At 35.4% G+C, this 16,663-nt stretch overlaps 1 pseudogene; it reads left to right on the forward strand.

The window, feature by feature from the left end:
- The first annotated feature begins 6,321 nt into the window (after nt 1-6,321).
- On the forward strand, nt 6,322-9,124 carry LOC143656462 (pre-mRNA-splicing factor RBM22 pseudogene; annotated as a pseudogene).
- Nucleotides 9,125-16,663: the final 7,539 nt, after the last annotated feature.

Raw genomic sequence — 16,663 nt, forward strand, 5'->3', positions numbered from 1 at the left:
CATATTATATTTAAAAATGCAATTCCATTAGACACAGCCAGGACAGATGTATGAGAAGAAACTCTTCTTTAAGGAATTTAAAGGGTTTCAGTGTGTTAAAGTTGTGGTCATACAAGTGGAATGCAGTGATTAGTATATGCTTGAGAGTTCCAAACAGCCTTTGATACAACGGATCTACATATTGAAGAATGTATTTTTTAGGCTTTAGGGTCTTCATTCAACAAGCTACGTAATGGAAATTGGTTGAGACTGAAGTAGAGGCAAAATAAAATTAATAACTATATATTAATTTTTGACCTGTCAGAAGAATGTGCCAAATACATAATTTGTGGCTTGGTGGGTAATGTTCATGTACCATTTATTTTTGACCTCAAATATCTTAAAAGACAGTTCAGGGATTAAAAGAGCAATATGTAACCAGAAAGTAAAAGCTTAAGAAATTGTATAAAATGAATCGGAATTTAGAAAATTTTGGTTACTTTTAGGAAGTGGGGGACTGACCATTGAACTTGAAAATATGAGTTAAAGTAGATTGCAGCAACATTAGAGGGTCTTTAAATGTATTACATTGGTTTTATACACAGCTTGCATTCTTCTTCTCTCAGAGTGTCTGAATTTGGGCATTGGTTCCAGAAATCAATTCTGTTATTACTTGTTGTTCAAGAAGAATTTAAGTAGCTAAGTGGGATCTGGTCTGGAAATTTTATAAAAACTTTGTAGTTAACAAAACAAAAATATTTTTTCACTTTATCATACAGTAAAATTTCAAACTTTGGACTGTATGGAACTAAAATTTAACAGCTAAACAAGAAATTCTGATTAAAAATATCAAACCAAACCAAACCACCCTCCACTTGAAATTCACTAAAAAAAAGCTAAAGTCTTCAGGCAAACACAATGTTTCACTTGGCAACTTGGATAATTTTACACAATAATAATATATTTTAATGTCATTGTTTTAAGGGAAAATGCTCAAATTTAAATTTTTTACTGTTTATACATTTCTTAAAAGACAGGTCAGACAAATGTGTATGAAATAAAAATGAGCTTGAAAAATTAGATTTCTTCATTAAACAGCAATGACTATACATCAAATATTTACCTTGTGTAAGAAATATGAAAATACCAAGTCTCCGATCTCCAGAAGCTTATGTTCTAATAGGATATAGTACAGGAATACTGAAAAAAGAGGAAACTTAATAACTGCTCTAATAGAGAGATGAAGAAAGAGCTATAAGGCAACATAAGAGAGATTAACTACATGGTGGCGGGATGGGGGAGGCGAATTAGGGAAAACTTCATGTAGGGGGTAGCATGTAAGTGTTCTTGAAGGATGAATTGGATTTAAACAAGTGAAGGTGGATTTGATTGAGTAGAGGATTAAAAATGACATTAAAGAATGAAAGTACAGGGTAAGAACTGAAACAGGAGAGTGTGCTTGGAGCCAAGGGTCCTTAGGTATGGTATGCTATGAATGAAAGTCACTTTTATCAATTTTATTGCCATATATAAGAAAACAAAATCATGTGGCATATAATTTCTATAAATGATTTAGGTAGTTGGTTTTTTAAAAATATCCAATGAGGGCCTAGATAAATGTAATATGTAACTTGAAGCAGGTAACTTTTCTAAAACTTTAAAACATATATATATATTCACACACAAACACAATATGCCATTCTTTGATTCTAGAAATGACAAAGTCACTGTGATACTTTTCCATGACTCAGATAATAGTAGTTGCAATATTAAACTTTGCTTACAATACAGCTATATTTCTGCAATGCAGAAACAAAGTGATTTATATAATTGAGCTTTTAATTGAAAGGAAACTTCTGACTTCAATTTTTTCCTCACTTCTATTTGAAATATAAGATTACATATTCACTTTCTTCTGTTACTTACAAAAAGTATTTAACCACTCTTTATTATATGACCACAGCTTAAGAAAATAAGATGCAAAAAACAAATCTAATTTTGCAAAGTGGTAAGATTATGAAGTAATAAGAACTTAATAATCAGTGTACACATTTAATTAAATGTAATTTTTTAAAGCAATAACATTGAGATGCTTTTTGTCATATTATATCATTGCTTAAACTATATTTGAATTGCCTCTCCCAGAATTTTCTTCAGAGCTCTTTTGAGTTAGAGAAGAATTTCAGTCTTCTACCTTGTAGTTACCTCATTTTGTATAAAAAACAGTATGTTTAGAAGCAAAATGAGGCTTAGAAATTTTGAATCAAAACTTCTTTTTAGCAAGCCAACATGTACATAATTTATATGAGCTTGAGAAATATTCCTTGTGTGACAGGAGAATCTCTCTAAGCAACAAAAATCATTGGCATGGAAGAAATGGGTTACAAGAGACAAGGAATACTTAACTAGGGCCTTTGATAGCACTCACCTTCTCAAATATTTTGTAATTTTGGTTCTTCTATTTTAAGCAACGTTTTAAGTTTGAAATTGGGTATACTTTTTCAAGTTTCTGCCACAGTAGGTGTGATTTTTTTTAATGAAAGTCATTCCTCAATTTAAGCTTTCTTAGGTACATCTTGGCTTGTTATTTTATTTTTCATATATATGATGAAGGCTACTTTTTGGGAAGCAGTTGGACTAGACAGGCAAGAGGACTTTACTTTCCTAAAGACATGAAATATGTTTTAACTGTAAAACCAAAAATGTTGATTGCTGCTGTTTTCTAAGTCTTGCCTTACATGGAGTCAGTATTAAAAGTTCGTTAGCTAGAGCTTAACAACACAATGGCTGAAGGAATGGAGTTACCACACAAGTGTTTAAATTCCATTCCGGATCCTTAGCTACAACAGAGAAGAAAGTTCAAACAACAAAAACAGAGTTGCAAGGTCTGAACTTGTGTGTCACAGATACCTCTTACTCATCACCAGGCAGCTCTTATTCAGGGCAAACCAGAGTCTCCTAAACAACATGTATTAATTGAATAAGGATTCTGAACCTTTTGGCTGCAGATAAACCAAAGTGGCACATGGCTCATGACTCAAATATATCATTTTAGGCAGTTGTTAGTTTTCTTGCCTAGGCTAATTTGGATTATTCAATCATTTTCTTTTCTTTAATGAAAAACTGCTTGTAGTTACTGGTGGGGGCAAAGAGCTGTGATTATGGATTTAATATCCATCCTGGAAGGTAAATTTATTATCTACCCATTTTAATCACGTATACAAGTTATACTAAATTCTGAGCATTTTATTAACAGTATAATTATATATATACATCCTTGTGTTTATGAATTTAATAAAATTCATCCCTAACTACTGTTCCTTGCTATGGTGGTATGATGGGCCCAGAATCTCCCACAATAAACACCTAAAAATGCTGGAGAGAAAAGGACAAATATCTTTTCAAATTCATCAATACGTTGGCAAGTCAGAAAGGAATATCCCAAGGCCAAAACCTAAATAACAGGGACTCTCAGAGGTAAGTGAAGCAGAAAAGGCAGTTTTCAATTTGAAGGTATTTGCCTTAGACGGCAGTTAAGTTGGGCTTTTGTTTTCACGGCCTACTATTAGAGCAGGGGATAAAGCCCAGGGCCCATCCAAGGGAAAAAATCTTGAACCCAAGCTATAAATGGAGAAAAAAGTACTTTCCTTATAAATCTGTAACCACAAGCCAACCCTCAAATGATTTTTTTAAAAACTCAAATTAATACTATCTAGTGACTCAGTAAAATTTGAATTAAGATTTTAAAGTGGTCCAAGGTCTTGCTCTTATTCCCAGGCAGCAAATGCGAAGCCTCTCTGGAGGACTGCACCTTCCACAGGCCTTGAAAAGTCCCACAGAGGATAATCCTATGGAATAAGAGTTCACAATCATGAATTACCAAATATCCAAAGAAATGAAGAAAAATAAATGTAGCTTGCAGAAATAATAACAAAATCAGAGCAGGTTGATTCTCGGAGAATGCACCTTAAAAAAAATAAAATCAGAGCAGGAAATACTTGAAATATTGGGGTTACCAGAATTTTAACATAGAATAAGTATTTTTTAAATGTACAAGGAAATAAAAAAGAGATTGAAAATATGGGATAAGAAGAAAAAGACTAACAAAGGATTAACCATGTTTAGGAATGTATAAACAGAATATAAGCTTCGGAAATGAAAAATATCGTAGAAATTAAAAACTCACTGGGATTTCCATTTCCAGACTGCTCCTGGAACAGCTGAATGAAATATTAAAAAGTAATTTGTTTAAAAGTATCAGAGAAGGTCTGAAACAAAGACAATTAGAGGGACTAAGTGTCCAGAAAGGAGAGAACAGAGAGGTAAACTGATGATCTACTGCTCTTTCTCTCATGGCGGCGTTTGCTGGGTCTGGGTGAAGGTGAGAGAATGATAATATGGACTTTGTTATGGCAGAGGACAACTGCTAGGGACACGGGAATCAACAGTGCTTCTGGCAGTCTTGGAGGGCTGGAGTGACAGAACTGGAAATCCAAAGGCCCCTTCAAGAATTTTGTTAAACTCTGTACTGTACGGAGAGGGAGATTAAAAAGGCTAGGATGAGATTATCTGCTCGGACCCCACAGCAGCTGTAACTGGCACCACTGAAAGACCTAGTGAGCTGCCCAGGAAAAGAAGCAAGCCAGAGATACCTGAGCAATGCACCTTCAACTCTGCACACTACTGACTGCATTAAGGTAAACAGTTGAGCCTCTCTCTTCCCAGCATAAGAAAACCCTCTCTGGAGGAAGACAAATTCCTCTGGCCAACTCCTGAATATCTGACATTCAATAAAAAACTAATAGGTACACCATGAGACAGGACAATGCATCTAGAAACTAAGAAACAAAACAGACAATTAAGAAAGATTCATGGCTTGTCCAGATATTGGAGCTAGGAGACAAGGACTTTATGACTACTACATTCAAGAAAGCAGAGGGAAAGGGGGAAATAATATATTTAGAAAGATGAATATTTCACCAAAGAATTGGAGTTTACAGAAGGAAAGAAAAAATCAAAAGGAAACACAAAGTGAAAAATATGTATCTGAACTTAAGAATTCAATAGATAGTTTTAACAGCAGAAGACAGAATTAGAGAAATGAAAGATAAGTAATTAAAAAAATTACAACTGATGAACACAGAGGAGAAAAGAATGGAAAATATAGAAGAGGGTGGGAGTGATATGTGGGACACAGTGAAAAGGTTAACATATATGTAAATGGAATCTTGTAAGAGGGGAAAGATTTAGTGGCCGCAGGTTTCTAAAAACCAACAAAGACATCAAACTAGAGATTTATGAAGGTCTAAAACAAAGACATCAAACTACAGATTTATGAAGGTCTACAAACTCAAACAAGGAATATATGAAGATGATCACACCTAGACACGATAAAACTGCTGAAAAAGAAAAAAAAATTAAAAATCAATCAGAAGAAAACAGACACTTTACATTCAAAAGAAGAACAGTAAGACTGATAACTGATTTCTCAACAGTAAAGACTCATCAACAGAATGACATTTTAAGAGAGTTATGGGAAGGCTTTCACTTTTCACCATGATGGAGTAACAGGGACCAAATCTAATCTCCCACCTTAAATAACTGGAACAATAACAAAAAACAGTTCAATTACGAAACAGCGATTTTTAGACTTTAGGCCACAGGTAGTGCAGGACAGTGATCGAGAAAAGGGAAATAAACAAGGTGAGCCCTATAATTGCCCAGCTTCTTGCATGGAGAGTTTCAGAACACAGTGCAGGAGAGGGAACCAAAACACAGTCTGGCAGTCTCTCTGAGCTGAGGAAACAGAGTGGAGAGCTTGGGGAGGCCAAGGTGACTAGAATTTTCAGGGCAGAGCGCTTGAGAGGAGCTATTCTACACAAAGTACAATATACAGGGCTTCACACAATGAGAAACTGTGCTCCAGAGAGCTGCAGAGCATTCTTGAATCTTCCACCGAGACTGCATTAGCACCTGTGTGCAAGTGAACTCCCCGGTCAGTGAGAACCACCGGAAAGAAGAAGGCAGAACAATGACCCAACTCACACATGGCGTGGAATAGTTTTTGTTTCAACTAGCCAGAAAGAAAAGTCCCTTAATACACAGGGCACTGGGTAGTGTACTCAGAAGGGAATTGCCTTGGCAGTGGGAAAAAATCGGCCCTGGACTAAAGGCTGTTCTGGTCCTACCTATCGAAGCTTTAAAACAGCCTTAAAAGGATCTGTCTAAGTAATATAACTGCATCCCTGAACAAAGCTCAAAAACACCCAAAGGAACACAAAAGTATTCAGCACCCATCAAGGTAAAATTCACAATGACTGACATCCAGTAAAAAGGACCAGGATGGAAAAGTCTGAAGCAGGAAAGAAAAAAAATCAGTCAATAGAACTGAACCTTGAAATCAAACAGCTGACAGAATTAACAGGCAAGAACATACAAGTAATTATAACCATATTTTTATGTTCCAGCATAAAATGTAAAGCATGAACAAATTAAAGAAAGACATGGGAAAGATTAAAAAGACTCAATTGCAACTTTAGAGATGAAAAATTTTAATGCTAAGGAGAAAAAGACCCTGGATTAACAGTAGATTAAACACTTCAAAAGAAAAGATTAGTAAACTTGAAGACAAAGCAAAGGAAACGATCCAAAATGAAACAGAGATAAAAGACCACAACAAACAAAACCCCAAGTATCAGTTAGCATAGGACAACTTCAAGAGGCCTAATATTTCTAGAATAGAAGTTCTAGAAGGAAGAGAGAGGTGATAACAAATAGTTATTGGAAAAAATAATGGCCAAAATTTTACTAGATTCATCCTCTCTCCCAACTAGGAAGCCACTGCTGCCTCCAGATGCTCTCAAGATGAAAACCCCTCTTGAGTTCCAACCCTTACAGCAGGCAGAACTGGGAGGATACAGACTTCTCCATACTGTGTCAGATGTATCTTGAAGAAAACCCATATGTCTGAATGACCAAAGAAAAGTATGGGAAGAATACAAATTTTGTGCCAGATCGTTCACAGTATTTCGCTGGTACCCTGGGGTTTTCATGCATTTCAAGAAGACCTAAGTATACCAAACCTGCCAGCAAACTGAGGAATATCTTCAAACCTGCTTCCTGGACGGAGAATATGGACTGCCTATTCAGGTTTGTGATACGGGACTGTCTTTTAAGGATAACCTGCAAGTCAGATGTCAATAGAGTACCAAATGCAGAATATGGGGAGAATTTTTTATAAAACCGTGTTATTCACACACCATACAATCCACACAAGTGTCCAATCAATGGCTTTTGGTATAATCACAGCTATGCATTCTCCACTACAGTTAATATGAGAACATTCTTATTTCTTCTGAAGAAAAAAATTCCATACTCCTTATATTCCCCTATTATTCATATTTAGCTTTGGCATAGTGCCTCTGTTGCAATTAATTAAAGAATATTACAATGTTACTGTTACTACAGACCTCAGTTTATGTTAATTGTATTTTCCCCATATACTACCATATTATTAACATCTTGTAATAGTGACGTATGTTTGTTCTAATACATGTAAGAGTTTTCTTATATTTATACAATTAACCACCATCATTGTCCACTCTAAATTTTGCAGTTATACAGTCCCAGTTTTTATCCTGTAACTTTCTTTCTGGTGACATACATGACTCTAACCTTCCTCTTTCAACCATACTCATCCTCAGCTTTGTTAACTACACTTACAGTATTGTTAGCCTCACACAGAATTGTGCTATCCATTTCCAAACCTTTACAACCACCTTATTGATCATTCTGTGCTCCTAAAACATCAATTGCCCAATCTCTGCCCTTTCTCTGTCTCTGATAACCTATGCTTTCGATTTAAACTCTTTGCTCATTATAGTTAGTTCATATTTGTGAGACCATACAATATATGTCCTTTTGCTTCTGGCTTATTTTGCTCAGCATAATGTTCTCAAGATTCATTCACATTGTTGCATGCCTCGAAATTTCATTCCTTTCTGCAGCCACACGATATTCCAATGCATGTATACACCATAGTTAGCCATCTTCAGTCGCTGGACCCTTTTCCTCCATCTATTGGCAATCATGAACAATGCCAACATATGCATCGGTCTGCAAATGTTTATTTGTGTCCCTTCTTTCAGTTCTCCCAAGTATATACCTAATAATGGAACCGCTAGATAATAAGGCAATTCTATACTTAGCTTCCTGAGGAGCAGCCAGACTACCCTCCAGAGGGGCTGAACAATTCTACTTCCCTACTAGCAGTGAACAGGTGTATCTCTTCTCCACCATCTCCTCCAGCACTTGTAATTTTCTGCTTATTTTTTAAACAGTACTATGGAAAGATTTTTAACTCTGATGGAACAAGGCTAGTCAGCAAGCTGGGGAAAGCCACATCCACCAGTAATATGCTGTCCAAACTGGCCTAGACCATACCCTGTTATAAATGCATTCAAGCCCACATATGTTCCTTCTGGCTGAAAGGATAGTGTAAAAGAGGAGTGTCCAAACAAACTTGAGAAGTCTACAGTTCCAGATGGCCTGCTTGCTGAGAATATAAAAAAAACCACAATTATGAAGTCAATGACCCTGTGGCAGACAAGCTTCTAAAGTAGACTTCAACAATGCCTTGTCTGGACCCACCAGAGGAGAAGACTATCACCACACCATATTTTGGTGGTCTGGGTGATACCATTACTGAGATAAATCTAAGAAATCATTTAGACAATAACTGTCATGCAGTGACAGCAGTGTGCTTTCGTTCAGCTTACCTCAAGGCTTCCTCCTCTTCCTGTTGCAGAAGCAGCCTCTACCAAGTACTTCAACCTACTCCAAGTGGTCCTCCAGCCTTAGTGACCATTGCCCTACCCCCACCTCCAGGTTTTGGGCCACAAATGTTCACCCATTGGGACCACCTCTTCCTTCCACAAGGGCTCCAATACCAATTCACTATCTTTCTCAGGACCTCAGAGTATGGGAACTCATGCTGGAAAACACAGCAGCCCCTAGCACATTATCACCATGCTTGGGCTCTACAGAAGAAAAAGGCCAGTAAATGAATCTTGGAATAAGTACGTTTTTTCTTCCTTTTTAGTTTCCATGGTAGCTGAATGTGTTCTGATGTGAGCAGAGAACTACAGCCATGCTTTCCTACATGTACTCAAAGGAATGATGACCCTCAAATAAGCTGCCATTAATACATCATGTTACCACTATAACATTACTAATGAAACCTAAAGCCTGCTCCCCTTTCCTATATGGGGGACAAGTGACTGGGTGAATTGGAAAATCCAACGTGGTTACCATCCCAATAACATGTTCGTTTTGTAACTTTAGTTTGGGAAAAAAATTTGACCTGTGGTAAAAAGAAACCAAAACTTTTGACCATTTTATTCCCACTGGGTATTTTCCTTTTTATCATCTCATCATTGTAGTGGCATGATTTTACTGAACTCTTCAGAATTCACTCAGAAAGGCAAACAGAAACCAGTACCCGCATGGCCCAGACCTTTTCTTTTCCTCATTTCTTACTAAAGAAATCTGGTTGATAATTTTACTTCTCTATGCCACCAAAAGGACAAAAATAAAAATTACATTTCATTACTGGTAATCAGAGGGAAACACAAATTTCATGGAGCTGTATATCATCATAGAAGCTCAGTGTCTGGAATGAAATTATTTTAAAGAACTTCCTGTAAAATACTTTAACAAAGTGAAACAAAAAGTACTGAAGAGTATTTCAATGAAAGTTACAGTAGGCACTTTGATCTCCAGCACTCACCTTCGTGCGTCTGCAGCTCCCCATTTTAATTCCTTGCTCCTGTGCAGGGGCTTATCTGCTGGTCTTAGAATGTTTGGTATCACTGAATGGTAAATACTAAAGGAACTGTGATGTTGTGTTGTGTTTTTATTTTTTTTCACATGGGCAGGCACCGGGAAATTAACCTGCGTCTCCAGCATGGCAGGCGAGAACTCTGCCTGCTGAGCCAAACGTGGCCCACCCTGTGTTGTGTTTTAAAGTGATTAAAAAAGGGTCAATTTTCCAAAAAATGTTTTTACTAGATTTGATGAATACTATAAACACACAGATCTGAGAACCTGAATAAACCTCGAGTACAGGAACATGCAGATAGCTACTGATTAAAACAAGTGACAAAGTGAAAATCTTTAAAGCAGCCAGAGGACATATAATGTACACAAGACAAAGAACAGAATGGCAGCAGACTTCTTGTTAGAAACCAACAAGCCAGAGACAGTGGAGCAACATGTTTAAAACACTGAAAAAAAAAGCAAACCTGTTAGCATAGAATTCTATATTCAGGAAAAAAAAAAATCTCAAAATGAAGGCAAAATAAAGACTTTTTTCAGGCATATAAAAATTGAAAGACTTCATTACCAACAGTCTTGCACTATTATAAATGCTGAAGGAATACTTCAGGCAGGAGGAAAATGATAACACATGCAAACTTGGATTTATACAAAGAAAGGAAGAGCATTGGAAATGGTAAATAAATGGGTAAATATAAAATAAGTTTGTTCTTCTTTTTAAATCTCCTTAAAAATTAGTTGTCTGTTAAAAGCAAAATTAGCAATGTTATTGTGTCCATATGGAGAAGATAATATATGACAAAAATATGTACAGGTTATTTAAGATATACATGGTGAGACAACAAAAATTTTTACATAGTAATATGAGAGTTTAGAAATGACCATTTTATAGAATCTTTGCCCCAAACATTCCTACTCCCAGCTCATATCTGGCATGCTCTTACAGCAATGTCCCCTAGGTTTTAACTCTAGTTCACCGCAGGTGACAGAGTGTTATTACAGTCTGTTCGTATTTATCTTACCATGAGTGAATAATCAAACACAACAGAAGCAATGTTTTAAAATTTCAGCTACTGAATATGGCAAAATTTCATGTACACATTTCAAAATTAGCTCAAGTGCTTTAAGGTAGATTTGAATCAGTCTATTTTTTATAAGAAACTTTGATTTCTTCTCTTAGGTTCTTTCTAACTAAGAAATCAGTTTTTTAGAAAACTAAAAAAATGTTTTCTTTTGATTTTAATACTATAATTTTATATCTAAATAGCACTGTAAGTTACCAAGACAACTAACAAATTTGTTCATAATGATTTATTTAGCTCAAATCATTTACTTGTATTTTTTTACTTTAATTTTTTTTATTCGAGCAGTTGTAGGTTTACAGGAAAATCACGAGGAAAGTACAGAGTTTCCATCATACCTCTCTCCCATAGTCAATTTTCCCTATTATTAACAATTTTACATTAATATGGTACAATTATCTCTTCCACATCACGGGGGTTAGGAGTATGGTGCTTTTGTGATCTGGAAAATCTGGTAAAATTTTTTGGACCTCCCTTTGAACCGGGGAAGAAGTCTTCAATCAGTTTCTTCAGCGTTTCAGGGAACTCTAGTAGTCTCCTGATGGGCGGATGATGCCTCTCCATTACTTTTACTAGGCTAAAACTTTCTTAAAAAAATTTCCAACCAACATTTGCTGGCCTGAAAATCCATAGGGGTAGACCCTTCACCTTCATTTTCCTTTAGGAAATCATGTAAGGACTCATGACTTCTCATGATGCTAAAGTCTACTGGGATGCTGTATTAGCTAGGGTTCTCTAGAGAAACAGAATCAGCAGGAGATATCCGTAGATATAAAACTCATAAAAGTGTCTCACGTAACCATGGGAATGTATAGTCCAAGGTCTGTAGGGCAGGCTGCAAGCTCGTAACTCTGATGAAATCTGCAACGAACTCTCAGGAGAGGCTGGCTGGGCAACTGTGGGGATGGAAGAGTCCAAATCCATAGGGTAGGCTGTGAAGCTGGCGACTCCAATGAAGGGTTGGATGAACTCCACAGGAGAGGCTCGCTGACTGAAGCAGGAAGAGAGAATATCTGTTCTGAATCCTCCTTAAAAGACTTGCGGTGATTAGATTAAGCATCACTCATTGCAGAAGACACTCCCCTTAGCTGATTACAAATGCAATCATCTGTGGATGCAGTCAGTGTAATCATGATTTAAGTCAATGAAATGTCCTCATAGCAACAGACAGGCCAGTGCTTGCCCGGCCAGATGATCGGGAACCACCACTGGCCAAGATGACACATGAACCTGACTATGACAGATGCCTTTTTTATAACAACACTGCATCCAAAAGAATGTTGAATTTTCTATGCAAGAGAGATATGCAAACGCTTTGCAGATGTTGGTAGAGTGGCTTTGCAGATTTCCTTCTCTTTTTTTCTTGATATACTTTACAGTCAACTCATTAACGTAATTGTAGGCCAACTGCAACAGCTGTTTTGTGGTTCTGCAAAACTCCTCCAAAATTCCCATTTACTTTCTTACGCTGATCAGCCACATATTGGAATTGTGATGTGGAACGTTACAAGGTAGAAGGAATAACTACTTTTGTTACAACTGATGAAACAGTATTGTAATTATGCTATTAACTTTAGCCTACTGTTTACATTAGGATTCACTCTGTGTTGTACAGTTCTGTTTTTGTGGGCGTGTGTGGTAACTTACATATGACCTAAAATTTCCCTTTTAATCCCTTTTCAAATATACAATTCAGTGGTGTTGCTTATAGTCACAAAGTTGTGTTCCTATCCCCATCATACATTGCCAAAACTTTTCCAACACTCCACACAGAAACTTTGTACCATTAAACATTAACTTCCCATTCCTTACCTCCACCCTGTCCACTGGTAATCTATTTTCTAGTTTTTAACTCTATTCATTTGCTTATTTTTAATTATTTCATATTATTGAGATCGGACAATATTTGGCCTTTTGTGTCTGGCTTATTTCACTCCAATGCTCTTCTTTTCTTTGTATAAATCCAAGTTTGCATGTGTTATCATTTTCCTCCTGCCTGAAGTATTTCTTTAGCATTTATAATAGTGCAAGACTGTTGGTAATGAAGTCTTTCAATTCTTATAGGCCTGAAAAAGTCTTTCTGATGTCTTCAAGGTTCATCCATGTTGTAGGATGCAGCAGAACTCCATTCCTTTTTATGGTTGAATAATTTCCCATTGTATGCATATACCTCATTTTGTTGATCCATTCATTGTTTGAAAGACACTTGAGTTGCTTCCACCTTTAGCAATTGTGAATAAAGCTGCTAAGAACATCTGTGTGCAAGTATCTGTCTGTGTCCCTGCTTTCAATTATTTTGTTATATACCTAGAAGTGGGATTGTGGGTCATACAGTAATTCTATATTCAACTTTCTGAGGAATCACCAAACTGTTTTCCATAGTGGCTGCACTGCTTTACGTTCCCAACAATGAACAAGTACTCCTATTTCTCCACATTCTCTTCACCACTTGTAATTTTCCATTTAAAAGAAACCAGTAGCTGTGCTATTGGGTGTGAGATGGTATCTCACTGTGGTTTCGATTTGCATTTCCTATTGGCTATTATCACTGAATATCTTCATGTATTTATTGCCTACTTATATACTTTGTTTGGAGAAATGTCTATTTTCAATTTTTTAATTGGGCAGCTTGTCTTCTGTTTTTGAGTTGTAAGAGTTCTTTATATATTCTGGATAGTAAACCCTTATCAGATATATGGCTTCCAAATATTTTTCCCATTCTGTAGATTATCTTTTTACTTTCTTGATAAAGTCCTTTGATGTACAAAATAAAATTTTGATGAAGTCTTACTTACCTATTTTTTCTTTGGTTGCTAATGCTTTTGATGTAAAAATCTAAGAAATCAAAATCTAAGTTGCTTCCCTGTTTTCTTCTAGGAGTTTTATAGTTTGACTTATATATAATTAGGTCTTTGATCCATTTTGAGTTAGTTTTGTACATAATGTGAGGTAGGGGTCCACTTTTATTCTTTTGCATATGGTTATCCAGTTCTCCCAGCACCATTTGTTGATGTTCCTATTGACATTTATCTTAAATAAACTTGTTAAAGAAGTCAGACACAGTTCAAACCTGAACTTAACCTGTTTCTTTACTGCAATATATTTTATAGTACATAACTTATACAATGCCTCTAGGATTGTACATTTAAAAATTTGACTGAGGTCAGTGTACAAGAAATGCATTGAAAACTGTGTAGGATTTACAAAAAGGGATTTTGTGTGAACAAAAAGTAAATATATATTTTAAATATTTGAGTTTGTGCATTAAAATGCACCTTTGTTTATAATCAGATAGTCAAGAAACTGGTGGCTTTCAATGTACTAACGTACTCCTAAACTATGCTGGAAAATAATAAAATTAAAAACAAGAATATTAAGATTTATGAAAAGGACTATCAATATTGTACAATGTTTTAATGATCCTTAAAATTACACATTTATCTTTTATCAAATTGTACTTATGAAGTCCTACATTAAAAAACAATAACTTCAATTTTCATTAATTTAACTTAGAATAAAGCACATAATAAAAAGGAAAAGAAAACTTAGAAAATGTTATTCTAACAAAAAGATTACAAAAAATTTGGTAACTTGAGATGCTACTCTGGAGCTAATGCTACTGGTTCAAATGTGCAAGCTCCAACTTAACAAATGTTTAAAATATTTTAGACTTAAACACAGTGCCAAAATAAACCACATCTTTTTAGAGATGACATATTTAGCTAAGCACGAGCAATATAAATCTTTCATCCATTCCATATATTTGTTTAAAGCCTCAGAAACCACGTGCATTTCCATTAAAACATTGAAATCACTGAAGCCTAACAGTTGACATATAAATCAATTTTTTAAAAAGGCAAATGTAATTTTCTGGTATGTGTATGTTTTTGTGTATATATATAGATAGACATGGTATATAGATCTGTATATAGATATGGATAGATAGGTTAGTGGTAAATAATAATTATCAACAACACTAGTGTCTGAAAAATTTGTTTCATGCAAACCACATGGGAAAGGATGAATATGTAAGCTATGGTTATTTTATAATATCATACCTCATTAAGCATGAATATTTAAAAATTGAAAACTCTAAAAGTAATTATGATATTTAAAAATACTACACATAAAATTGTTTTCTATGCCACTATAGCCAATATTAAAACTACAAAGCTTTACTATTCTAAACGAATTTTACCAGTAGGTGATCAGATAAAAATATTTTTCAATTTATTTCAATAAGAAAACATACAAAGGATCGCCTTTCTCATTTTAAAAAATAAACAAAATATTTCATTAGATAATCTATTAAAATATTTCAAATAATTTTAATATAATGGCTTATTTGTAAAAATAGAATTAAATTTTCTCATATAGTAATAATTAACTAATAACATTATAATTGTTTAGACTTGATTATAATTATAACTTGCTTATAATTGGCTTTATCTCTAACAAGTTCCTTCAGGAGGTAGAATGAGTGTGTAAGTTTAAACTACCATTTAATAAAATTATACTATCAGATTTTAACACAGGCCAAATTAAACATAGTACAAAGTGACTCAAGATTATTTTTTAATTAAGTTAATTGTCACAATATTGCTAGTTAGTGAAGGGAAAGAATGTTGCTAGTATAATACTATAGAGGTAGTGATGACATGATGCAATTTATACATGCATTTACATTATTGTACTTCATTGAAAGAAATGCATACTATTTTGATTGCTAGAGAATTCATACATATATATGCATATAAAAGAAATGGTACAATAATAGCAAAAATTAAAAGAGTTAAAATATTTGCTTTTTTTGGTAAAGGTTTAAAGCTCTACAGCTGCATGGGATTTAGTCGGAGGACCTCAGTTGTGCCTTCCCAGGTGACTGACAAAAGGGCAAATCCTGATGCTCGTGAGCTGCCTGGTGGCCACTGTGGCCAAGCAGGTACTTCTGGACTGGAAGGAAGTGGCAGTGCGCTGCAAGGGCATCAATATTTCTGGCAAATTCTACAGAAATAAGCTCAAGGACATGACCATGCTCATGAATGCCTCCTGGTCCAGTGGCCCTTACCACTCCTGGGTCTGTAGCCGCATCTTTTGTGGACCATGCAAGGCATGCTGCCCACAAGATCAAGTGTGGCCAGGCCACCCTGCACCACTTCAAGGTGTTTGATGGGATCCTGCCCCATCTCCATGGCAGGAAAAAGCAGATGGTGGATCCTGCTGCCCTCAAGGTTGTGCATCTAAAGCCCACACATAAGTTTGCCTACCTGGGGCACCCGGCTTTAGAACATCAAGTACTGAAAATGTTCTTCCAGATATTAATTATATGAATTGATCTTCAGTCTGATTATTAGGTATGGAAAAAGATGCTTGAAAACTATAAAATGTTTTTGTACTACACTTTGTATATTCCATAACTCCACGCAAAACTCAGGAAAATTTGTGTGTTCTTCAGTAATCAATTGAAAAGTCAAGTCTACTTGAAGTTTTTTTTTTTTAAGGAGGATTCAGGAATGGACTAGTCTTCAAATTTTGTAAAAAATCCCAAGCAAACAAATTGTTTTTCTTTACTTACCTGAACCTTTTAGATGGTTTTTAAAGACACCGTTCTTAAATGTCGGGTGCTATTACAGGTTTCAATTAGAGCCGAGAGACAGGACTGCACGCTTGGCCACATTACTAAAAATTTCTTCTATTTATATACTGAGGGGGAAGTTTCTTATCACTGATCTATGAGAGACTATAATTTTCTTTAGGATTATAAAGCA

This window comes from Tamandua tetradactyla, chromosome 14 (genome assembly GCF_023851605.1).
Source record: "Tamandua tetradactyla isolate mTamTet1 chromosome 14, mTamTet1.pri, whole genome shotgun sequence".
NCBI classification, from domain to species: domain Eukaryota; kingdom Metazoa; phylum Chordata; class Mammalia; order Pilosa; family Myrmecophagidae; genus Tamandua; species Tamandua tetradactyla.